General features: G+C 44.4%; 1 long non-coding RNA gene and 1 pseudogene across 12 annotated transcripts; both read right to left on the bottom strand.

Moving 5' to 3' along the window:
• Nucleotides 1-3146: 3146 nt before the first annotated feature.
• Nucleotides 3147-9812, bottom strand: LOC123102636 (uncharacterized). 12 transcript variants are annotated; one of them, XR_006449117.1, is made up of 7 exons: nucleotides 9109-9812; nucleotides 8091-8999; nucleotides 7881-7971; nucleotides 7235-7646; nucleotides 5047-6724; nucleotides 4836-4920; nucleotides 3147-4757 (listed from the first exon to the last, which is right to left on the bottom strand). It is a non-coding gene; the product is annotated as an uncharacterized lncRNA (long non-coding RNA). The 12 variants fall into 12 exon arrangements; XR_006449113.1 differs by having other exon boundaries at nucleotides 3147-6724; nucleotides 8091-8205; nucleotides 8913-8999; XR_006449096.1 differs by having other exon boundaries at nucleotides 3147-6724; nucleotides 8091-8205; nucleotides 8869-8999.
• A 2069-nt stretch (nucleotides 9813-11881) lies between these two features.
• LOC123102212 (uncharacterized) lies at nucleotides 11882-17041 on the bottom strand (annotated as a pseudogene).
• Between the last annotated feature and the right edge of the window lie 8176 nt (nucleotides 17042-25217).

The raw sequence follows: 25217 nt of genomic DNA on the forward strand, positions 1-25217 counted from the left end.
AGTAAATGCAGAATCGTTTCGGTCTAATTGTCAAAGACGTGATGCCTATATTCATGATCATTGCCTTAGATATCATCATAACTATGCCCTTTTCTATCAAATGCTCAATAGTAATTTGTTCACCCATTGTATGTTTTCTTTCAAGAGAGAAGCCTCTAGCGAACCCTATGGCCCCCAGGTCTATTTATCATAATTTATTTTTAGATCTATAAAACCAGAACCCAAAAATACCTTCCTGCATTTTATTTACTTTCTTATTAGTTTACCTTTTAGTTATCTTTTATATATATCTCTATCAGATCTCACTCGTGAAGGTATTGAAAACCCCTTTTCACGTTGGGTGCAAGTGTTTGTTAGTTTTTGCAGGTGCATCTATTGGGGACTTGCATGTACCTCCTACTGGATTGATACATTAGTTCTTAACTGATAGAAATACTTATCTCTACTTTGCTGCATCATCCTTTCGTCTTCAGGGGAAAAACCAACGAAAGCGCAAGAAGTAGAAGAAGAATTTTTGGCGCCGTTGTCGTGGAGGATACATCAAGCCTAACAACTACCTATCATAAACACTCATCCCTTGCATTACATTATTTGCCATTTGCCACTAGTTTTTCTCTCCTCCACTTCTAGAACATTTTCAGAAATACAAAATTATTTGCCTTTCTATTCGCCTTCTTTCCGTTCGTCTTTGCCTTTTGTTTGCTTGTGTGCTAGCTAGATTGCTTGCTTTGTCAGAATATTTCAAGGAAATAACAAGTTGTGTAACTTTGCCAATACTAATAATAATGATTTTATTAGTACTCCGATTGCTCCCGCCACTAGTGCGGAATCTTATGAAATTATTGCCGCTCTGTTGAATTATGAAAGAATAATTTTCTGGTAGTCTTAAGGAAGATGATGCATCCCATCTAAATACATTCATTGAGTTGTGTGATATGCATAAGAAAAAAGAGGACAATGATATTGTTAAACTGAAGTTATTTTCGTTCTTACTACGAGATCATGCTAAAACTTGGTTTTCATCTTTGCCTAAAAATAGTATTGATTCATGGAACAAGTTTAAAGATGTTTTTATTTCTAGGTATTTTCCTCTCGCTAAGATCATCTCCCTTAGGAGCAATATAATGAATTTTAAGCAACTTGATCATGAACATGTCGCACAATCTTCGGAGAGCATGAAATTAATGATAAGAAATTTCACTACTCATGGTTTAAGTTTGTGATGATCGTACAATTTTTTTATGCAGGATTGAATTTTGCATCAAGAAATCTTTTGGATTCCACCGCGGGTGGTACTTGTATGGAAATTACACTAGGAGAAGCTACTAAACTCCTACGTAATATTATGGCAAATTACTCTCGATGACATACACTGAAAGATTTTCCACTTGTAAAAAGTGCATGCAATTGAAGAAATTAATATTTTGAGTCGAAAGATGGATCCGGATGAACTTATGAAATTGATTGCCTGCAAGAGTGCTCCTATTGATCCTAATGATATGCCTTTGTCTTATTTGATTAGGAATAATAATGAATGTATGATGTGAATTTTATTGGCAGGAACAATTTTTGGTAATAATGGGTATAGAGGCAATTTTAATCCTAGGTTGTTTCCTATTAATTCCTCTAATAATTATGGTAATTCCTACAACAATTATTATGGAAATCGTAATAAAATACCTATTGATCTTGAGACTACTATTAAACATTTATAAATTCTTAAAAGATTTTTAATGCTATGGTAGAAGAAAAATTGCTTAAGATTGATGATTTGGCTAGAAACATTGATAAGATTTCTCTTGAGATTGATTCTTTGAAGTTGAGATGTGTGCCACCCAAGCATGATATGAATGAGTCTTTAAAAACTATTAGAATCTCTATAATTCAACGTTCTCTCTTGACGTTTTCAGCATGCTTTAGCCACATGTCATGCACTAGAGATTCTGGAGGCCCGCACTGAGTATGTCCAAACCACCTCAAACGATGTTGGACAAACTTGTCTTCAATCGGTGCCACCCTAAGGCCTTGTACAATACAAGGTGCTTAAGGGAGGTGTTGAATAAAATGAACCATTGTTTGTTGAAGCGCCAGTGTTTATTTGTAGAGAGTAGACACTTAATTAGGCGTCTCTTCTATAGAAATAGGCACCGGTGTTTCACAAAAAAGTTTATTTTTCTAAGCATCTTTCTAAGAACCTAGCACTGTACAAGGTCTAACTCCATCCGGTATATCATCATTCCAGATCCGATGTTTTCTTGTATGGCCGCACATCCATCTCAACATGCGTATCTTCGCTACACATAATTGCTGAACATGTCGCCTTTTAGTGGACCGACACTTAGTGCCATACAATATTACAGGTCGAATCGCCGTTCTGCAGAACCTACTTTTTAGCTTTTGTGGAACCCTTTTATCACAGAGGACGCCAGAAACTTGATGACACTTCATCCATCCGTCTTTGATTCGATAGCTCACATATTCATCGATATCACCATCCTTCCGCAGCAATGATCGCAAATATAGAAAGGTAGGTACCACCTGCTCATCAAGGCTAACCTTTTCCTCGTCCTCGTGTCTGTTTGTACTAGAACTGCACCTTATGCACTCGGTTTTAGTTCATATAAATCTAAAACCTTTTGATTCCAAGGTTTGTCTTTATAACTACTAGATGACCCGGTGCGCCAAATGGCGCAGAGACCCATTTGTGAAACCATGTTCGTGTTGAGAAGTATTTGCCATTTTTTAGTAATTTTATGTTTGATCAAGGATAGAGAACATGTCAAACCCAAAGTGTTTTGAACGTGTATTTGGACAATGTGCCATTTGGCTCTATGTTACCCAAGTAAGGTGCAAGGTCCAAATTCAAGCATCAAGGGTAATGATTTAAACCTTTTGTAACAGAAATGTTTGCATTTGTTAGTAACTTCGAGTTTTAGCACTGAGGGTAATACAAGAAGCGAATTAAAAAGAATGTTAGTAGTGAGTAAGTAGAAGATGTAACTGGAAATATAATGCAATGTGGATTGTAGGGCGACAGGAAACCAAGCATTCGAACCAAGCAAATAAGAATATTAACAGACCAATCATAAATTTTTGAAGCGTAAGGAAAATGATACTTAGATATGATGTTCATACATAGCGTTATATATTACAATGCATGGTAGGTTTATTAATAATGAACATATGTTCGCAGGAAATACATAATAAGCGGCTGCATATTACATTGAGGGACTACTGGCATTGCCACGCAACATAGAACGTAGCTGATGGTTTAATCTATACATGCAATTGCCATAGCTACTAACATACATAGCCGGGGATAGCTTAAGTTCAAAGTCCATCAACGTGATAGAAGAAGCTCTGGAAAGACTGGCAGATGAACTATGGCAGTGATCTTCTCAAGACAAAGGTAATCAGTTGATATTCAGAGAAGGCTACTGTAGCTGGTAGTATCGGCATCTTCTGAAGGCACATAGGCCGTGGAAATAGATCCTCTCCTAAATGGATATACCGATGTGTTTTGGATTACCTGCATTTTTTGTTTTCACTCAACTGGCCAAGATGAGCAATTGCATTGTGAATATCTATAGCCGCTTTCTTGAGCTCGCGACCACTTATGGAATTGGCTGAGCATACACTTCCTTTAGCTGGGCGGTGAATCTCAGAAGTGCTTTTAACCTGATATAAGTAGTCTGCAAAGTCCTTGCTAAGTTCTCTAATCTTCAGAGCCTGTTCTTTGATTTCTTTTTCTTTGTCCTAACAAACCAATCAGATACAGTTCTCTTTCCTTTGTTGCAGCTTGTTGTAACTATAGTCTTTCAATACCTTGGCACGCACGGTCTCCATATATTTCATTACTCGAGCAGCTGGAACGTCCATTGCATCTTCTATAGAATTGTATGAATAGCCAGACAATGCCATTGCTTCATCATCACGTCGCTGATGTTGTGTGCTCGGACAAAACTTGATTGTCGCTGCAATTCTTTCCCCAACTTTGCAGCAGAAGAACTGACATTGACATCCACAATTTACTACAAAACAAAGGCACATAACCTCTAAACCAATCTCCTAGTTCTGAAGCTTAAAATGAAGTACACCATGACAGAGTATATAAGAGAACATGCAGTGACTACAAATTTTCAAGTCCTGATAAATTTAACTTGCAAATTTGCATCTGTAAATAATATCTGCAATGTTTCTCATAAAAAATACTGTATAACGATAAAGGTGGCCATGTCAAAATAAAAAGAGACATGATCTTTATCCCATATGATTTCAAAGTTTAGAACATTATAGGCATGATAAAGGAATAACTAATATGCCTTTATATCCTAGAACAAAGTGAGTGCACAATTATAACGATAACAAAACCTACAATAGGCAAAATAACTATGCACTTGATTCAAGGAATAACTAAATAGAGAGGAAGAGCCAAGGGAAAGGCTATTGGTAACATATCAAACACTGCACTACAATGATCAACGTACACAGAGAGCTAAAGTGGTTTCTCATGGTTAATAGGCAAGTTTTAAAGGCCATGAAATGGTATGGAATTCCTGCTAGGAAATAAATACAGAGCAGTCTCTTAAAAACATATATATCAGTACAACCTAGACTGACCACAGATTTTATTTTGATATATTTCTTAAAACTAAAACAACAGCTACCTTTTCTTGTACATTACCTTTAATTGTAACAGAACATGCATGGGCACCAATTAGTGAGCAGTTAAAAGTTGATTGATTGAAAGAAAAAACCTGAAGCATTATAATGCTAGCTTCAATTATTTAAAATTTATAGCATTTTAAAACCTACTCACCAATAAGATTACATACACTTTATCTGTGATATACAATGCACGCCAGAACTTATAACAAAGTTCAGCTAGTGCAACCACCAATAAGTTATGCGATGATCCAGCTTGTGAGAAAAACAAATTTGACTGTGTATGTTATGAAGATCACTCCAGAAAGTATAAGTTTAATGAAATGAAAAAAATAAATAGCCAATTTACACTGGCAGTAAGTGAAGGCTTTACTTTCATACCAAAGTAGTTTTGGGAGGCCAATGAACCAAAGAGAGGGAGCATAGACCGGAAGAAGCACATTCAGATTCAAGCTGTGAGCGATCCATAGCACTGGCAAGGTGATGAGGGAGTCTACTGAACATCATCTCGGTCCACAACGTGACATGCCAATAAAACCATTCATAAATTTTGAGTACCATCATGCAGATTTTCTGGAAAGTAAAATACAACTACAAGAGACAGGAAAAATCTCACCAATTACTCCACCTATAAAGTGAGATGACCAATTCGATTAGGATTAGTCTGCTCCAGCCTCCAGCCATATCTTGGTTAAAGATTCAATAACACCAAAGATATATTGCACCTGTAGCAAGTGAACCAGTAAAACTTGGACTAATTCCCCTGTTATAAACATGCAAACAGGCGAACGGTACAAAAAGGTCAGGAATGCTATGTTTATCAAGAGTACTACTATTAATGTTGCGAACAAGTTCAGTCATTTGGCCACTGTCAACCTCGGGCTCCGGTATCACATGGCTGAAGCAAGCTGGCAGCTCAAATATGATAAAATTGTCTCTTTGAACCATAAAATCATTCTCCTCAAATTTATGTGCAGCACAAAAACAAATACACAAACCTTCATAATGACAAGATAAAAATCAGAAAAGTGTGAGTCTGAACCGTATCATCATTTGCCTCAAATTTATATGCAGCAACGCCGCTGAGAACAAAATACACAAACCTTCATATGTACAAAAAATATAGAAACTTTCATAATGACAAGATACTACTAATGGATAGAATCACTATTCAATAGCCACTCCAGCAACCATACACAAAAAGAAAGCGCAACCCGAGCGAAACCCGTGGTAAATTAGGACCAATGCTTCAGCAAGCAATTATTAAGCATGCATGGCAATAAAACACAAGTCCTTCAAGGATGACTATAATGTATTAACACAATACAAATTCAGTTTCGGTATAAGAATCAATGAAGAAGCCTATGCCTACTTAATTTTGTCACAATATGTAACCAGAAGTAGTTGATTTAGTGGACAGTAAAATATACAACACACTCACCCTTCTGATAAAAGAAACTATCCTCTAGGAGGGACTCTGCTTTGGAAGTAACATTGATGTACTGAAGAGAAGTGTAATGATCTTTAGCAGAAAAGGTACAGGATAAAAAAATTATGAGCTCGATTTTAGTGCATATAGAATACTTTAAAAAATTATGAGCACGATTTCAGTGTATATAGAATACTTTAAACAGTTGAGTTATATATATGATGAGAATCAATCAACGCAATCTCTCTAGGGGTGCTATAGCTGCTTCTCTACCTGTATTTCAGAACATAGAGCTTAGATCTTTTTTTGTCAATGCCTATCGATCCACAACTTTTGACAAGCTTAAGGATCGTCGCCAAGGTAACATTCAAATGCATGCGGGCAGAGTCTTTTCCAGGTTCACATATTTAGTAGAAGAAACTACCATCAATATATACATGCTACAGAAGATTGTGTGATCACTATTTGGAAGTACTTATAATTAACTGGTGGCCTTGGATGGAACTAAATCAAAACACCAAAAATAGTTGAATATCAATAAATTTAAGTACGTACCTAGCAAAAGCAAAAGTTGCTATTCTCCTTCGGAATTAACTACAGTTTGTGTCTCCTGAGAAACATGCACTTTATCTGACAAAGCACACACCAACAAAACATGTGTTAGCATAACAATATTCAGTCGTTGAACCCTCTTTGCATTGCGTCGACAGCAAATGGAATCGAAAAATACATCGTTGTAGTGACAACAAAAACTGCAGTCTAGTGTAGCATCTTAAGGAAAAACAAGCAATGTTAAGAATAAATGGAAATAGGCAGGAGAGTTATTCTGTTTTGGTGGCATTCTGTAACGCATCAGAAATATATCTTAAAATCTACCAGTTCTAAAAATAAGTACCAATACGCGGAGAAATGGCACAATCAATTGCCTAATTCTCAAACATACCAAGGTCAGTCAATTGTCACACGCTGTATGTGGTCCATAATGAAATCTCTACAAAGGTTTATATTTAGGAACGGAGGGAGTATATCTAGCATAGCTTTGTTGGCACAAATCATCCTCAACCCAAATCTGCGCAACTTGGCGAGACAATTGTAGTGGGATAACGTACGTGGCGGTGTAGGGAAAGGAGCATGGCATACCAGTGCGGGTGGATGACAGGGGTAGACGCCGTCTAGGCGTGACCTTCGAAGCCATGATGTGCGCCCCCTCCTCCTCACGCAGATCCTACTCCCATCCCTACACCAGACACCATAGCTGAGTGCTCCTTCTCCTCGGCTCAGCCTTTCCGGCTTATCCCGCGGCCATCCTCTAACCCACGGCATCTCTATACTCCACATCCCGCCACACCACGTAATTATAGTAACCGGTGTGTCTCAGAAACAAATTTTCTGCAACAGCACATGCCTATAACAGCATATGCAATGAAACGTAAGATATATGAATTCCTTGATAGAAATGTGTGGTTGCTTATCTGAAAAGGAGAAGATCCAGAGAACAATGATAGAAAATATGATATGATCTCCCTTCTGGTGCCCTCCAAATCACCCTCGACTGCACAAGCAAGATATAAGATATTAAACATTTCACAGATACTAAGATATGCAGCTTCAGATAATGTCTAAAGCTATTGTACCTTCTCATGCAGGACTGTTCCATGAGATTCAGTTAGAGGAACAAAAAAATTCTTATAATTGGAGTATCTATCAAATGATTTCCCTAGAGCCATATAGATGAACAACTATGCCATAAAAATTCTACAGGAGGCAAGAGTTGGTGTGCTCTTACTTGACCTGATGTGTCACCTCTTAATGCCAATTGCCAAGCGAGGAAGCAGGGGAAAAGCAGAGGTGCAGCTGGGAGTGGAGGGCACGTACGGCTGTGGAAAGAGAAAGGAAAGAAGTTGATTTGATCACATCACCAACTAAAAAGGCCAAGCTTCAAAAGTCAGAATACAAGCGTGCGAAAACAGTTTGTTAATTTGTTTAGCAGACGAACCTTCTCCCTTTCCTCAGGCAATAGACTCACATTACGAGAGCTCATGGAAATACCATCGTCTTCTCGCACTATATATCTGATTCTACTATCTCTACAGAAAATTAAGGTCACAAACCTAAAAAGAGAATGAGAATATCTCAGTACTGGAGCATCTGAAAATACTCTGGGCTAACAGAATAGGCATTTGGAAAATGTAACTGAAGGCCTGAAGAATCGAAACAGGCACAGGCATGATATCCATCAGACCATCAATTCAAAATGATTACAAAAATGGATCAAAAACTATTCCCCAAATAAATATTTAGTGCATTCTCAAAGCTGAGCTGCCCTCAAAACATGAGAACGGAGTGCTGATAAAAAGTATTGTCAAATCCATTAGTTACCAGTACATATACAGATGACTTGTCAAGAATTAGGTAGATTATGTGATTACAGCAACTTTGCTGACTCAAATGCTACAAAGACTGAATGATGGTGTGAGGCAGCTCACCATATATCATCAACTCTTGCAATAATAGATACAACTAAATCAGGAATAAGAACACCATAAAACATTGTTCTTGGGCTGCAAACCATTAATCCAATTGGTGATGGAAAATACCAAAGTCTGAAGGTAATTCTAAGTACAATCATTTGAGTTAATAAATTAAAGGTAACTGTCAACTTTCGATTAATCATATATATATATATATATATATATGAAATAACCTTCATCACTTAATAAATGAAAAGCCAAAAATGAAGCTCAGCTAGTCATGTATTGGTGTGTCTCTCTTACTCTTTGTGTCCTTTCCCTCCAATGCAATGAACACAGGTACTTACACCATACAGAGATTATGTAGCAACTAAACGTATGTCATATTCATCATCACTTCTCTTTGGCTCATAGCCTTCTCTTCAGTAATGTACCTACGGGTTATATATTAGAACCAGCAGCACAGAACATCATCACTTCTCTTTGGCTCAACAGCAGAACCAAACATTGACACGTACCTCAACCAACGGATCTGACACGTACCTCAACCAGCTTGCTGGCGGCGCCGCCTCCACGACGAACTCCTCCATCTCCCTAGCAGCTCAAGCCCACCGCGACCAACCTGTTGCTTCTTGTCCTTGGCACCTATCTCCCCTCCTTGCAACGATGGCGGCATGGGAGAGAGAGATAGAGCAGAGGACGAGGAGGAGGAGGAGAGGTGGCAGCGCAAAGATCTGCGCCCGATCCAGAATCATGGCGCGCGGCGCGTGATGCCGGTGACCTGCGCCCGACCCGGCTGGACCGAGAACTGCCGCACCCGCTGCTGCACCTCGAGCGCCGGGGAGAGAAGGCCGAGTCAGCTGCCGCGTGGAGCCGGCGATGCGACAGGAGGGAAGGAGGGGTTTGGGGCAGGGGAGTGCGGCGGCGCGATGGGAGGGAAGGAGGGGAGAGCACGGGAGAGGAGATATTTTCCCTCGCGCTGCGCATCCAGGCCGTCCTGCCTTGACCCGGCCCCTGCTCCCATCGCCGCAAGCCGCCGCCGCTGCCGTCCCGCTTGGGCATGGATGGGATAGGGCCATAGGGGAGCGCATGGGAGGAGGAGAGATGCGGGGGGAGGGATGCGGCGCTTCGCCGGAGGAGACGGGCGCGAGTGGCGGCGGCTGGCCGGGTGGAGGAGACGACAGCGGCGGGGCAGGGAGGCAGGCGGGGAGAGAGAGGAGAGGGGCGCGGCGCCAGTGCGGGATGGGCGGAAGGCTAGGTTACCTCCACTGGAGCGGCTGCCTTTTATACGCCCGGATGCGAAATGACGAAAATGCCCTCGGCGGGGAACGAAAATTACAGGCGGTGGCAACAGCGATTTAAAGGCGACGTGGCTGGCTTCGTTGTGAATACGAACCCTTTCATCCTTTATAAGTTAGATAACTTTCTATTAACTCTCGTCTGACTATCATCGACTAGCACACATCATCCGCAAAGAACATACACCATGGGATTTGTGACCACATCCATAACCAAAACAAAAAGATAAGGGCTCAAAGCTGATCCTTGGTGTAGATTTTTTTAATCGGGAGTACATAGTGGCGTCATCACTTATTCGAACACTTGTCACAATATTAACGTACATGTCCTTGACGACATTAATGTATTTTGTTAGGCTTTGTGTTTCTTCAAGGCTCACGACATTAAATTTCATGATATCTTATCATAGACCTTCTCCAAATCAATGAACAGTGTATATGCAAGTCTTTTTTTGCTCCCTATATCTCTGCAATAAACAAGTGCGATCAAATGAAATCCTACAGTGTGTAAAAATAAAAATAAGAAGTAGATGTCGGCAATGTCAGGCGGAAAGAATAATTGCACTGGTTTGAGTCCATAGGGAACGTACAATCAAGTTATGTTCCTAACCCCGCCAATCCATTGGTACAAGAGCTTACAAACGAACAAGGAAACTAGCCAAGAAGCCGGCCGGCATATTATATTATCGTTTGTGTCGCTCTCGCTCTATATAGCTGTGAGCTCATTGTAATGCCCTGGATCTTCGATCTGGAAATTGGGGGGAGAAGGAGAGAAGGAGCAGGGGGGGGGGGGGGGGGGAGCGAGGTGAGAGAGAGAATGTTCGATTTAGATTCTATTCCTTCCTGCCCAATCCATCGGTCTCAGTACATTATGTAGCTGGCACCCGGCCAGTCACTCGCAACGCACGCACGCTACAAGGCCCACGGCCCGGCTCGCCACGCAGGGCGCTGCAGGTTCAGTACAGGTGCAATTCTGAACCTGCACTTGTTCAGTCCGCTGCATATGCTGGTTCTGCATATGGAGGCGTGACATTGTCCCCCCCTTGAGAGGTTGCATCTGCCCAAATGCTGGCGTCTGGAAAGCGTTGGCGAAGCACCAAGTAATGTTCCCAGGTTGCTACTGAGGCTGGCATGTTCTCCCACTGAATCTATAGCTGGACGACCGGCGCGTCTGCTTTCTTCATCATACGACGGTCCAAAATTGCCAGTGGTTGTGTCTCGTGAGCTGCAAGATCGGGTACCTTGGGGAGCTCAGCAAAGACTGGTGTATAGTCAGGAACGAAAGGCTTCAACTTGGACACATGAAACACTGGGTGGATGCGGCTGTCTGGAGGAAGTTGCAGCCGGTAAGCAAGCGTGCCCACGCGCTCGGTGACGATGAATGGTCCGAAGATCTTATAAGCCAGCTCGCGACACGGGCGATTGGCGACGGAAGTTTGTGCATAAGGTTGCAGCTTGAGCAGAACTTGTTCTCCCACATCGAATGCGCGCTCGGCACGGTGACAATCGGCTTGCCTCTTGAAGCGATCCTGAGCGCGAGCTAGTTGACGTCGCAGCAGCTCAGTGTGCGTGGCCCAGTCCAGATCCTCGCCCTGGGCGTCTGCTGGCAGCTCGGAGCTCAGTTGCGGTAGTCCACCCAGATTTGGTTCTCTCCCATATAAGGCTTTGAACGGGGAGCAGTTCAGAGATGAGTGATGAGTCGAGTTATACCAGAATTCTGCCGTCGGAAGCCATTTCCGCCATTGCTTGGGCGTCTCGTGCATGACGCACCGGAGATACATCTCCAGACACTGATTGACGCGCTCGGTTTGGCCGTCGGTCTGCGGGTGGTACGCCATGGAATATAGAAGCTTGGTCCCGGGAGTGGCGAGCAGCTCATGCCACATTGCGCTGGTGAATATCTTGTCACGATCGGACACGATGGAATGAGGCACACCGTGAAGCTTGATGACATGTTCCCAGAATGCGTGGGCGACCTGTGCTGCCGTGAAGGGGTGGCGAAGCGGCACGAAATGTGCTTACTTGGTGAGGCGATCGACGACAACCATAATAGCATCGTAGCCCTCCGATTTCGGCAGTCCTTCGACGAAATCCATGGTCAGCTCCTGCCATGGTTCTTGCGGAATCAGTAGCGGTTGGAGCTTGCCCGCCGGGTGCATGTGCTCGTGCTTGGCATGCTGGCACACGGCGCACTGCTTCACGAAATCTTCGACTGCGCGCTTCATGCCGGTCCAGGCGAACAGCTTGCGGACGCGGTGGTAGGTCGCTGTGGCTCCAAAGTGGCCTCCCACAGCGCTGTGGTGCAGCGCCGAGATGAGCTTCGTCTGCAGGGCTGAATTAGCTCCAATCCAGAGGCGCCCGCACTGTCTGATGACGCCTTGCTGCAGGGCGCGCCCCTGGTCGTCGGTGTCGATGACGGCGAGCTTGGCAAGCAACTCCTGGGCGTCCGGGTCCGTCGCATAAGAGTTTGCGACCTCCTGGAGCCACTGCGGTTGGCACAGGGAGAGCGCGTCGAGAGTCATCAGGTGGCCGACACGCGACAGCGCATCCGCTGCACCGTTGTCAGTGCCGCGCTTGTAGCGGAAGGTGAATTGGAGGCCGACCATCTTCGCCATGGCCTTGCGCTGCAGTTCTGTTGCCAATTGCTGGTCGTCGAGGGCGCATAGGCTCTTGTGGTCGGTGACGATCTCGAATGGCGCCCGCTGAAGATACGGTCTCCACTTGTCTATTGCCATCATCACTGCCAAGAATTCTTTTTCGTAAGTTGAAAGCTTCTGATTGCGCACGCCCAAGGCCTTGCTGAGGTAGGCCATGGGGTGACCATCTTGCATGAGCACTGCGCCCACGCCAGTGTCACAGGCATCGGTCTCGATAGTGAACGGGCGCGCACAGTCCGGCAGTGCGAGCACGGGTGTGCTCACCATTGCCTTCTTGAGCATGACGAATGCGTCCTGGGCCTTCTCGTTCCACTCAAACCCTTTCTTGGTGTCAGGAGCTTGGCGATGATGCCGTAGTGGGGGATGAACTTGCGGTAGTAGCCAGTTAAGCCGAGGAAACCGCGCAGCTCAGTTTGGTTTGTGGGAACGGGCCATGCTTTCATCGCACTGGTCTTGCTGGGGTCCGTTGCCACGCCGTCCTTGGAGATGATATGGCCCAAGTACTCGATGCTAGTCTATGCAAACGAGCACTTGGAGGCCTTGGCGAAGAGTTGATGCTCTCGGAGAAGGTCCAAAGTCACGCGTAGATGTTCCTCGTGCTCCTGCAGCTCCTCACTGAAAACCAGTATGTCATCCAGAAAAATAATGATGAACTTACGTACGTGGCACCCGAAGATGGTGTTCATCAGACACTGGAACGTGGCCGGTGCATTGCACAGGCCAAAGGGCATCACACGAAAATGATAGTGCCCATGGTGCGTCTTGAAGGCAGTCTTTTCCTCATCCTCTTCCCGCATGCGTATCTGATGGTAGCCAGCACGGAGATCGATCTTGGAGAAGTATGCAGCACCAGCCAGTTCATCCAGGAGCTCATCCACAATGGGCAAGGGAAACTTGTTCTTGACTGTAACTGAATTCAGTCGAAAATCAACACAAAACCGCCAACTTCCATCCTTTTTCTTTACCAACAACATAGGAGCAGCATAGGGACTCGAGCTATGGGCGATCACTCCAGACTGCAGCATGTCATGTACTTGCTTTTCTATTTCGTCTTTCTGCGCCGGTGAGTAGCGATAGGGTTTAGTGTTTATTGGTGCACTGCCAGGCTCCAGATTGATGCTATGATCGTACTGTCGACGGGGTGGTACTGTACAGGGCTCGGCAAATACGTCCTTGTATTCAGATAGCAGCTTCTGAATATTTGGAGATATGGGCGCTCGATCAGGTTTGTCAGTGCGTTCGACTGTCACCAATGCCGCTGTCCATATATCATTGGCGATTTCCATACGCTGGAGCTCATACGCATCTGATTCAGTGATGGGAGGAAGGTCTGTGTTTTTGATGCCTTGGAGGTGCACAGTTTTAGCGCCCACTTGAAAGGAGATCGTCTTCAACTGCCAGTGGCAGTTCATGCACTAGTAGAAAAAGGGTCAAACATGCAGCACATTAGTGCCGGTTTGTATTAGAGCCGGCACTAATGTATACATTAGTGTCGGTTCCAACGGCTAGCCGGGCCGCTTTCATTAGTACCGGTTCGTGGCTAACCTTTAGCACCGGTTCGTACCACTTCAAGAGGAAATAGCGGGATTTTTGCTCGACCAGGTCATAAATCCGAATGGAGAATTCTATTACCCACTACCGCCCCCATGAAAACCACTTCCAATTGTAATCATGCTCCGATGGCACCAACTAGCTAGGCTAATGCCACTGGCTCCGAAGGCAACATTCATATGTAGGAGAAATTGTATATAGCTATACATGTGTGTATGTGTGAATTAATTAATATGGTGGTTTGTGAGACATTGATCATATATATATATATATATATATATATATATATATATATATATATATGAGAAACGGGTGTAGCTACACCCGGTAGTAGGATATATATATAAATAGAATTTCTAGTAGAACCAATCATGCGTAAAATACTAGCAAACGAAAAAGAATTAAAATGGAAACACAAAATTAAATGAAAAAGAAATCATAAAACTAAAACCCCCCAAACCTTATAGTACCGGTTGGTCTTACCAACCGGTACTAAAGGGCTCCAGGCCCCCGGAGCTGGCTCGTGCCACATGGTTGCCCTTTAGCACCGGTTCGTGTTGAACCGGTACTAAAGGGGGGGGGGCCTTTAGTGACCACAATTTAGTGCCGGTTATGTAACCGGCACTAAAGGTCTTTACGAACCGGTGCTATTGCCCGGTTCTGCACTAGTGATGGGAGTGTGCTGCGACAGCCAATCCATACCAAGAACCCCCGTCATATGCACTAAGTTGAAGTACTCGCAGATCGGTGCGGAAGGTGTGCCCGGACACCTCCCATGGCAAGGATATGATGATCTTGTCACACTGCAGGCGTTGGCCATTCGCCACCCGGACAGAGACAGGTGGTAGGGGTTCAGATTGGACAGACAACCTTGAGATGAAAGACTCACTTACGAAACTGTGGGTGCTGCCTGAATCGACCAACAATAACATCACTTGATCCCCAACTTGAGCACGGAGGCGCATGGTTGATGGTGCTTCCTCCCCTGGGAGGGCGTGGTGAGATAGTGAACAGCACTCTGGTTCTTGAGCTGCTGGTGGATCGAGCAGTTGCAATGCGTGAATTGTATCGTCTGACAGAATTTCGCCATAGTCGCCCACTTCGATCATCAGGATCTGACCGTTGCGTTTGTACTGATGCTCTCTGGAGTACTTGTCCCCGCAACGAAAACAGAGGCCGTTTGCTCTTCTGAACTCACGCAGTTGGCGCTCCCGTGCATAGTCATTGCCCCCTTGCCGTGGTGCAGGTGCGGCGCGGGCTGGAGGAGCAGCTGGTGGTGGTGCAGCTAGTGGTGGTCGTCCTACAGGTGTGATGCGCGGACGCGATATGCGCTGCTTCTCCAACTCTTCTTCCTGAATGCGCGCGAATACTGCGGCCCGAGTGATGCTGGTAGGTGCTTGTAATCTCACGCCGAGACGCAACTCGTCCTTGAGGCCGATCAGAAACTGAGAGATGAAAATTTTGATTGCAAATGGTACATGGCTGTCTCGAACTGATGGCGATAATCCTGAACACTTCCTGTCTGCCTTAACTGAACGAAGTTGTGCATCTGAACCTCGAACTCCTCTGGGCCAAATTCCTCTTGCACGGCAGCTCTGAATTGTTGCCAATTGACCCCAGGGTGCGTCTGTCGATAAGCCTGGAGCCACATTGCGGCCAGGCCGTCCATGTACAGCGCCGCGGTGGTGACCCAGTGGTGTTGGGGAACGCGGTACAGCTCGAAGTAGGTGGTGCATCGGTCCAGCCAGATGCGCGGAGCTTCACCGTCGAACCGGGGAAAATCGTGCTTGGGCGGCTTGATGTAGTGGTCGCCGTGGCGGTCGAGTTCCGAGGACGACGGTGACCGCGCGGTGAGCAGCGGCGGCCCGTGATTGACGAGGCGGGCGAACGGAAGCTGTGCTGCGCCGTCGGTGTAGAGGGGCAGCGGCGGAGGGCGACTCGGTGGTGGCGGTGGGGGTGGTGGTGGTGGTGGTGGTGGTGGTCGATGCGCGGAGGAGTCCCCGGTGACCGTGACGCCAGATGGAGCCACAGCGCCGGAGATGGTCGCCGTAGGATCCACGGTCGGCGCAACCTTGCGGGCCTCGTCCACATCGGCTTGCGTGAGGTCGATCTGCTTGGACAGGAGCTTGAGTTCGGCGGAGACTTGGTCGTTGTAGGAGAGGTGGGCCTGGTGGCGTTCGTCCGCGGTCTTCTGGCCCGCATCCAGCCGGCGAATCACCGACTCGAGTAGGCCCTGAAGCTTGTCGGTGGTCTCCGTCATCGCGTCCAGGACACGGCGGGTCTGCGCCGAGGGTTTGGATGGCGGCACCGTCGTCTCGCTCTGAATCGATCGGAACCCCGAGCAGGATTTTGGGCTAGTCCGCCGAAGCGGCTCGCACCTGGCTCAGTGGATGTTACCGAACGATCAAGAGGATAGGAGAGCGGCGGCGCGGCGTAGATCGGGAAAAAAATTTGGCTCTGAATACCAGATTGTAATGCCCTGGATCTTCGATTTGGAAATTGGGGGGAGAAGGAGAGAAGGAGCAGGGGGAGGAGCGAGGTGAGAGAGAGAATGTTCGATTTAGATTCTATTCCTTCCTGCCCAATCAATCGGTCTCAGTACATTATGTAGCTGGCACCCGGCCAGTCACTCGCAACGCACGCACGCTACAAGGCCCACGGCCGGCTCGCCATGCAGGGTGCTGCAGGTTCAGTACAGGTGCAATTCTGAACCTGCACTTGTTCAGTCCGCTGCATATGCTGGTTCTGCATATGCAGGCGCGACACTCATTCAGCTTATGGTTTTCATTGTCTTGTATTATTGCTGGATGAGGCCTGAATAATCTCATACTTTTTTTGTCGCCTTTAATTAGTTCGGTATGATTCCATCCTTTCATTGCGCTCTTACAAAGACAAATTTCAAGCATATTTGGCTGACCAGAGCATGTTCATTTGTGCTTGTAGGAAGAGAAGAACAGGTATTGTGGACATTGCCCTCCAGATCAAGGACGTGGTGGAGTCTGTCAAGAAGAACAAGAAGGCTTGCCTTTGTGGCGATTTGCTGTCTGATTGAGACAACTCCAGTCTCGCTTGTCTGGCAAAAAAATTTCATGGATCAAACCAAATCCTGCAATATGTAAAATAAAATAAAATAAAATAAATAGATGCCGGCAATGTGAGACGAGCAGAATAGTCACACTTGTTTTGGTCCATAGGGGACGTACAATCGAGTTGTGTTGCTAACCCCGTCAATCAATTGGTACAAGAGCTTCCAAACGAACATGGAAACTAGCCAAGAAGCCAGCCGGCATATTATATTATTGTTTGTGTTGCCCTCTCTGCACATAGCTGTGAGCTCACTCAGCTTATGGTTTTCATTGTCTTGTATGATTTCTGGATGAGGCCTCAATAATCTCATTTTTCGTCACGTCTAGTTTGGTATGGTTTCATCCTTTCATTACGATTTTACAAAGACAAATTACATGCATGTTTGGCTCACCGAAGCAGATTCATTTGTTCTTGCAGGAAGAGAAGAACAGGTATTGGAGAGTGATGGCCGATGTACTTGGCAGCGTGGCCACTATTGTGGAGATTGCGCTCCAGATCAAGGGCGTGGTGGAGTCTGTCAAGAAGAACAAGAAGGTTTGCCGTGAGATTGCAGATCGCGCGAGCAGACTCGGTGACATCTTGTTAATGCTGAAGGATATGGGGGTGATACACCACCACCCAGCGATATGCCGTGTGCTTATCGCCCTCAAAGACATATTGGCTGAGGCCCTCGATCTTGTCAAGGCATGCCAGGAGAGGACCACCCTTGCGAATGTCCTCAAAGTCTATGAGCTCCGCGAAGACCTGAATCTGGTGAACAGACGCATCTCGGATCGGACAGTGGACGCCATCTTTGCCGTGGGCTGTGCTCAGCTTGCCACCATTCGGCTTGTCTGCTCGACGCCCCTACAGGTATTTTAATTAACACACGTGCTCCTCCATCTATACATCTTATCAGGACTAGTCATATATTCTGAAATTGAAAACTGGGCTTTAACTTTTAAATGGACATGTGATGGGTATGTTGTACAAATTGAGAATTATGTGCATCTCTGGTCCTACTGGGCCTGTCTAGATGTCAGGAGAGGTTTTCTCTCTTTCATTATTTTGTTCATTATAAGGTTTTGCACACCAAAATTTGAAGTGATTAATTGGAAGGGGTGCAGTTCATGTTCACAACAATGAATTTGGCATGCAATGCTATCATGTATGAAAATATTACTCTGCCATGTAAGGTCGACAGGTTGAATATGATACCTTTTCCATCTCAGGGTGCTCCAGTGGATGAATCTTCTTCCATAAACTGTTGTCTGGGAATAAATATGGAGGCCGCGGCAGTATCACCAGGTAAGATCAAATAACTCGCACCCTCTGCGTCTTGATTGATTCCCAGGCTATTCTGCTATTACATATTGGAAAACTCATTCAGTACATTGCTTCTCTAGTTCACTGTTTTTTGTAATCTCATTTATGTATGCTTGTGTCTGTGTGCTGCTTTTCCACCAGGCTTCACAATTTTCAGTATATCTGTGATAGAAGGTGCTACAAATAACTTCTCAGGAAATAATATTATCCGAAAAACTAGCCATGTTGCTGTCTACAAGGTATGTTATATGTTTCATTTTCCCAGGTTATAGCTGAAGTAAAATTCGTCTAAAAGCCTTGTATATATGACGCTCTTGTAGTCTTGTTGTATTTCAATTTTATTTTGTTTTACTTTATCTTCTAAATGGACTATATGTTTTTTCACCTCTTTTTTTTTGAAAACTAGGATTACACCCGCCTCTGCATCAGGACGATGCATACAACCATTTATTATTAATAATGCATATGTTTTTTACACCTATAATATAGTTTTACTCAAAAATACACATGGGCAAGCACAAAAGTGACTACTCATTGTTTTGACATTACACCAATTCCCAGCAGTACGCCACATTGTTTTCTAGTACTCCTAGGATATTATGTTCATAAAATTAACTCCTAGCTTAACATGTCGCGCACAATTTTCAGGGTGTATTGTCTGACGGACTCGAGATTGCCATCAAAAGATTTGAAGATCCTGAGACCCAAGCTCGTGTTTTGCCAGTGTGGCTTCAGCACGAGAATGTGGTTCATTGCGTGGGATACTGCCATGAAGCTAGCCAGGATATGGTGGTGGAAGAGTACATGCCAAACGGAACCTTGTCTGAGATTATCAATGGTATGATTTCTCTATATTATTGTAGTTACTCTCAATAAATTATGTCTCTTTCGTCCCCTCCAAAAGTAAATTCGCACGTTCTAAAGCAAACTTCAAATTTGTGTCTGTATGACTAAAAAAAAGGAAAAGAGGATGTGTTTGTATGTATGAAAAGTTGATTTAAACTTTGCAGGATCGTCAGAACAGTTGGATTGGTCTTCAGTGCTCAGGACAATTCGGCAGGTAGCAAAGGGTGTAGCTTATCTGCACTCCAACCGTGTTATCCATATGGATTTGACGCCAGCCAACATTGTCTTCGGTCCAGATATGAACCCCAAGATTTGCGATCTTGAGAAGGCTAAAATACTAAATCAAGAAGTCACTCAACAACAGACGTCAGAATTAGTAGGCACAATGTAAGACTGCATCCAATATAAACTACTCCCTCTGTTTACAATAATGAGGTGTATATTTTTTTCCGAAAAGGCAAATCTTTCTATGGTTGACCAGGTTTGTAGGAAAAATATCAATAGCTACAATACCAAATAAATAAAATATGAGAATATATTTAATGATGAATCTAATGATACTGATTTGGTATTGCCAATTTTAACATTTTCCTCTATAAGCTTAGCCAAATATACAGAAGTACATTTTTTAAAACAATAATTCTTGTATTTTGGAACGGAGACAATAGTATTTTTATTACCTAGACATCCATGAAGCTCTTATATAAATTTCTCTACACTGTTACCACTACTGACCTTTCGAATCACATGCCATCAGGGGCTACATTCCTCCGGAATATATTGCAGACGGTATTATCTCACTGAAGAGCGATGTGTTTAGTTTCGGTGTCCTCCTCCTATACACTATTAACCGAAAAATTAAAATGGCAGAGCTTGACAAACATCCAATTGTATGGGTAAGTAGATCTATTTGGAAATGTATTATATCGTAGATATTGAAATAATTTGCTGCAAACATGGGATGTTAACTCTTTGTAAGTAAATGCTACAAAATCACATAATGTATTATGAAAATGTTATTTGCAAGAACCCAATAGCAATATTTCCACCTTACTAATTAATAAATCAGTTTTTCATGCATTCACAGCCAAATAGAAATTTTTTACTCCGTAAATTTTAAGGTGTCACGTACTTTATTCTAGAAAACATATTATTTCCAAGCCTCTCATCTCCGGTTGCAGTACACGTTATGCGAGTCCTTGCATGTGGTGTGTGTCTGTGCGCTTATAAATTTTTATGTTTTTTCCTTGTGTTTGGCATTCTGGTGGGATACCATAATCCCCTTTCCCAGCCGGATTTGGCATATTATTCTTTGGATGACCATTTCAAATTATAATGTGCTAAAAGGCTACCTGGAATCATATCGGGGAAAACAACTATAATTAACATAGTTGAGATGTCAACAACAGGAGTGGGATATGAATAAATTTGAGAACATACTTTGCAAACTTAATATATGAATAAAATTTCCCAGAAGATGAGTTAATTAAGTAACCCGCCCAGCTTTCCGGTGAGTGTTATTATTAACTAGGTTTGTTCTCTTCATAAATTAATATGATTATAGTTTGGGTTGTGAAAAGGAACGCCTGCTTTTCCATATCAGATTACAAAAAATGAACAACAAGGCACAACAAAGTTTAGCAATTGAACCTAAAAATCGTGCTGGTTACTAGAACTGAAATATAGGTGTAATAAGTGATGCTATTTTTGTCAGGCTTGGGAGGTACGAGAATCTCAGAGGATGAAGGAGTTATTCGAGCCTTCGACATTGCTAAAGGAGTTGGAAAGATTCACAGAGATCGGACTGATTTGCGCCCAGGATGTTCCGGAAGATCGACCCACCATGACGGATGTTCTCGAGATGCTAAACGGTGAGGATAATCTACCAACCCCAAAGAAACCAGGGTTCATTATAAGGGCACCGGTAGGGATCAGTAGTCCGTTACCTAGCGTTGCATCGGAGTGCTTGCCTACCATACGATAGCTATTGTTTGAAAGCATCTGATTGAGCCATTGAATGTGCATGAATCAGAGGGGTTGGAAACACTTCGAGCCTACCGTTAATTGTTTCTGAACTGAAAACTGCTACCCAGAATCAGTTAATTGTTTACTATCTCTGTGTCATGGTAGCATCTTTAGGTACCTGTGGAAATATATCCTCGTGAACGGGAACAATATTCTGGTTTTATAGAGATATTTGCTTCAAAGAATCTGTTCTCCGTAATTTCTTTTATTGTTTTGTTCTACAACTGTCCATGTGGGCCAAGCTGTCCAGTGGTTCTTGCCGCCATAGCTGGTGATGAAAGGGCCTACCGCCGTAGCCCGAGGCGGCAGGTTGCATATCACAGGATTTCATACCCGGTCAGGGTGGTGCAACGGCACCGGACGACGTGTGGCACTAGCCACCACTGTGGAACAGGATGACATGTGGTACTAATTTACCAGTTCATTAGGTGACTTGAGACAGCTCCAGAGTCTAGATATCACACATACTTCAATAATCAATTATGGTCCCCGTTCTAGCATTTCTATTGCCGAGCACGTCAAAGCACAAAAACTTGGTACGTAATTTCATCGTCGACATCACCTTGGTGGTGAATGATGTCCACGGTGTCACACCAGTCGACAAGCCTGGTTTTATTTCTCGGTTCATCTCTACCATGACTTCCAGTGTGTCTGACATGAATGCGACACTTCCTGGCAACATCATCCATATAGGGGTATATGGTGTGCATGGTGGCAATGTCATATATCTGGTGCTCATCATAACCGCTCGCACCGCCTACAAATTACACCTTTAGCAGCCAACATGGTACTTCCACCCCGCCTACAAATTACATCATTGTTGGCCTCTCCCTTGTGCCGTTAATGTGATGTGGTGCACACTATATATTTGAGGAGCCTTCCCAAGTCGCCGGCATGAAAGCCACAGTTCTTGGCCTTGCTGGCTACATCATCTACATTGCTGCTCAATGGAACTGTCATATTGGATGTTGGTTTGTGCCGCGCACGAGCCTTGTTGAAATAGTTAGAAGGGTCAGGCTTGTAAAAATAGCTAGAATGATTCCATGGCAGAAGACTGCTTGAAAGTTTTTCTTGGATGAAGTAATAGAAGTATGGACCAAAGGCGAACAAACAATCGCATTGGTATATGACAAACTAATAAACAACATTTGAAATTTTTTACGATACCGACTACTACAAGAGTCCATGCAAATGCACTTCATCTATGTGGTGTGCTCTAGGGTACTGTCTCGTTAAATGTTCGATTGCATGAAGGATACACTCATCGCCAGCCTCATGCTCGTGGTGCTGAATGTGTGTGCACGCGCCACACTCATGCACTACAAGATACACGCGCACGCACGCTTATGATCCGCAAGTGGCGGTCCAGCAGGATGACCACGGACTGGCTATGCATGCAGCTCCTCGCCGGATTCCTAATGACTCGCATTAGCAACAACGAACCTATCCAACTGACATCACGCAACGCACGCACGCTGGCGACCGAGGACACACACGCGTCATGTTTTTTTTTCCTAACACATGTTCATCGATAATGCTAGACGCATCACCGGGACGGAGGCTACATAGCGAGAACCTTATTCCATCTTCAAAGAGGCGTCGCCCCTTGTCTTCCTGAGCAGGACATAAACCCTAACAAACTTTTTTTAACGAAGTCCTCACGCCGGCAAGGGTCGGGATCCACCACGCCACATGGCCTAAGGCTATCAGAGACGAGACAAACCAACAACGGTGCCAGCGGGAGGCAGAGAAACCCTGAGTTTTTTTTTAAGTTAAGGCGGCTGTTGGCATCCTTGACCTCACCTTCATGGCGATGACAATGCTGGAGCTGGACGCATCGGTCGAGAAGTGTGCTCTGGACCTCTTGTCACCTGCGTGAAAGGCATATTCATTGGGCTTGCTGCCCTCGGTTTCCTACTGCTGGTGTCGGAGGAAAACCCTATTAGGCGCTCACTGGGGTGAATTGTCAAGCAATCGCACAAAGCAGCGATGCGACCAATATGGGCCGGCCCACTTCCAGATTTACATAGTCTGGCTAACTGGTTTTGGGAACCTTCTAGAATTCCCTTAACCAGGTTTTTCACGTGTTGTTTCTTTTTTGGTTTTTTCTACTTTCTATTATTTGCAGTAGAATGCTCGTCCGTTGTCACAGGCTTTTTAATTTTATCTATAAGGATACATACATAGTTTATCATCATGATAAAAAAGCCAGCCAAATCAGTTAAATACATAAAACAATTTGATGAAAGGAAAGAACGATAATCAAAGACTCCCTCCGTCCCGTAATTCATGTCGCGAGGGTAATTTTTCAAAAAAAAAAACCCACCCAGTTTCTCCAGACCAAACCCGCACTCCTCGTCGTCCTCCTCCGACAGAAAACCCAGCTGCGCAGCTCCCCGGCCGTCACTTCCCCGCTCCCCCACCGCAGCTGCCCTGCTCCCCGCCACCGCGGCTCCCCTGCTCCCTCGCTCCCTCGCCGCAGCTGCCTCCTGCTCCGCCACCGCAGCTGCCGCTCGCCTGCCTCCCCAAGCTCCCCCCTTCCTCATAAAAATCTTCGATTTCCCCAACTACCGCCGCGCTCTGCTCAGACTGCATAGGAACCGGCGCCAGTGAGCCCGAAGGCGCTGGATTCTGACCACCACCAACAATCTAAAGGTCGATGAGGCCGACGAGCCCGACGACGACAGGAAATGCAACAAGCTAAATGCTGATGAGCCCGACGACGACAACAAGCTAAAGCTCGTGGATTTGCGAGCGTGGAAGACGGCGGCGGCAGCAATGAGACAACTCCACTAGGAATACAACCGCGGCGGCTTCTTCTTCGTTGTTTCTCTGGTGGAAGACCCGCCTCTGCGACACTGCGGCAGCGGCGGCGGCTGTCTAGTGGGTCGTGCCTGCTCACTTGGCAGCAGCCTGGGTCATCTCTATCAGCAATGCCAATAGCCTACGTATGAACCTCTCTTCTCTACTTCATCTTTACTAAATTTACTGAATGTGTGTATTCTCTGAACCACTTATTTTCTGTCTACTGAATTTTAGTGAATGTTAGGTGTACTCCTATAAACTGATGTGTGCTTTTGTAAAGTGTGATGTCAACTTGTGAATTTGAGTGAATGTGAGTAAAAGTTACTCCACAATGATCCTCCTTGCATGCCGAGCAAGTTACTGGCTTCAAAAACAAACCTATTTTTGAAGTGGAGGCCATCGTTGTTTACCATGTTCTGGGTGTTGGTGGCCTCGCTTCTTCTTACGACATTTTTTTTTCAATTTACTGAGCAAATGGTTTTGATTGCGACGGTGTCCATCACTTCTTATGTTGGGCTCCTCTCATTCTTTCCCCCAATTCAGTATTGTTGTGTAAAAATTGATTCAAAAATTCAGTACTCCTAGGCCAAGAGAGAGATTATGTTAAAACTTCAGTTATGCAGGCATGGTACTCTTATTTTGAGTTGGAAAATAAAAATAAGTGAATGGATACTGCTCGAGTTGGAAAATCAGTGTAAATCTACTGTAAAAATTCAGTACTCCTAGCAAAGAGAGAGATTGAAATTGAATACTCCTAGGCCAAGTGAGAGATTATGTTAAAAATTCAGTTAAGCAGGCATTGTACTCTTATTTTTGAGTAGAAATTCAGTTTAAAAAACAGTTAAAAGTCCAGTTTTAGAGCTTGGCTCCTAATCTGGCTATAAAGTGTACTGCAAGCTTATTGCTAGCAAGTTTAAAATTCAGTAAACACATGATTCAGTGCACACTTAATACACATGATCTGCTTGTGCTTGTGTCTGACTTGGACACATGATTCAGACACACATGTATTCGGACACACATAGCAGGTCTGAAACCCCTAGGAAATCATTTGCATATTGTCAACCTACTGTGAATG

Source organism: Triticum aestivum, chromosome 1B (assembly GCF_018294505.1).
Source record: "Triticum aestivum cultivar Chinese Spring chromosome 1B, IWGSC CS RefSeq v2.1, whole genome shotgun sequence".
Classification (NCBI taxonomy): Eukaryota; Viridiplantae; Streptophyta; class Magnoliopsida; order Poales; family Poaceae; genus Triticum; species Triticum aestivum.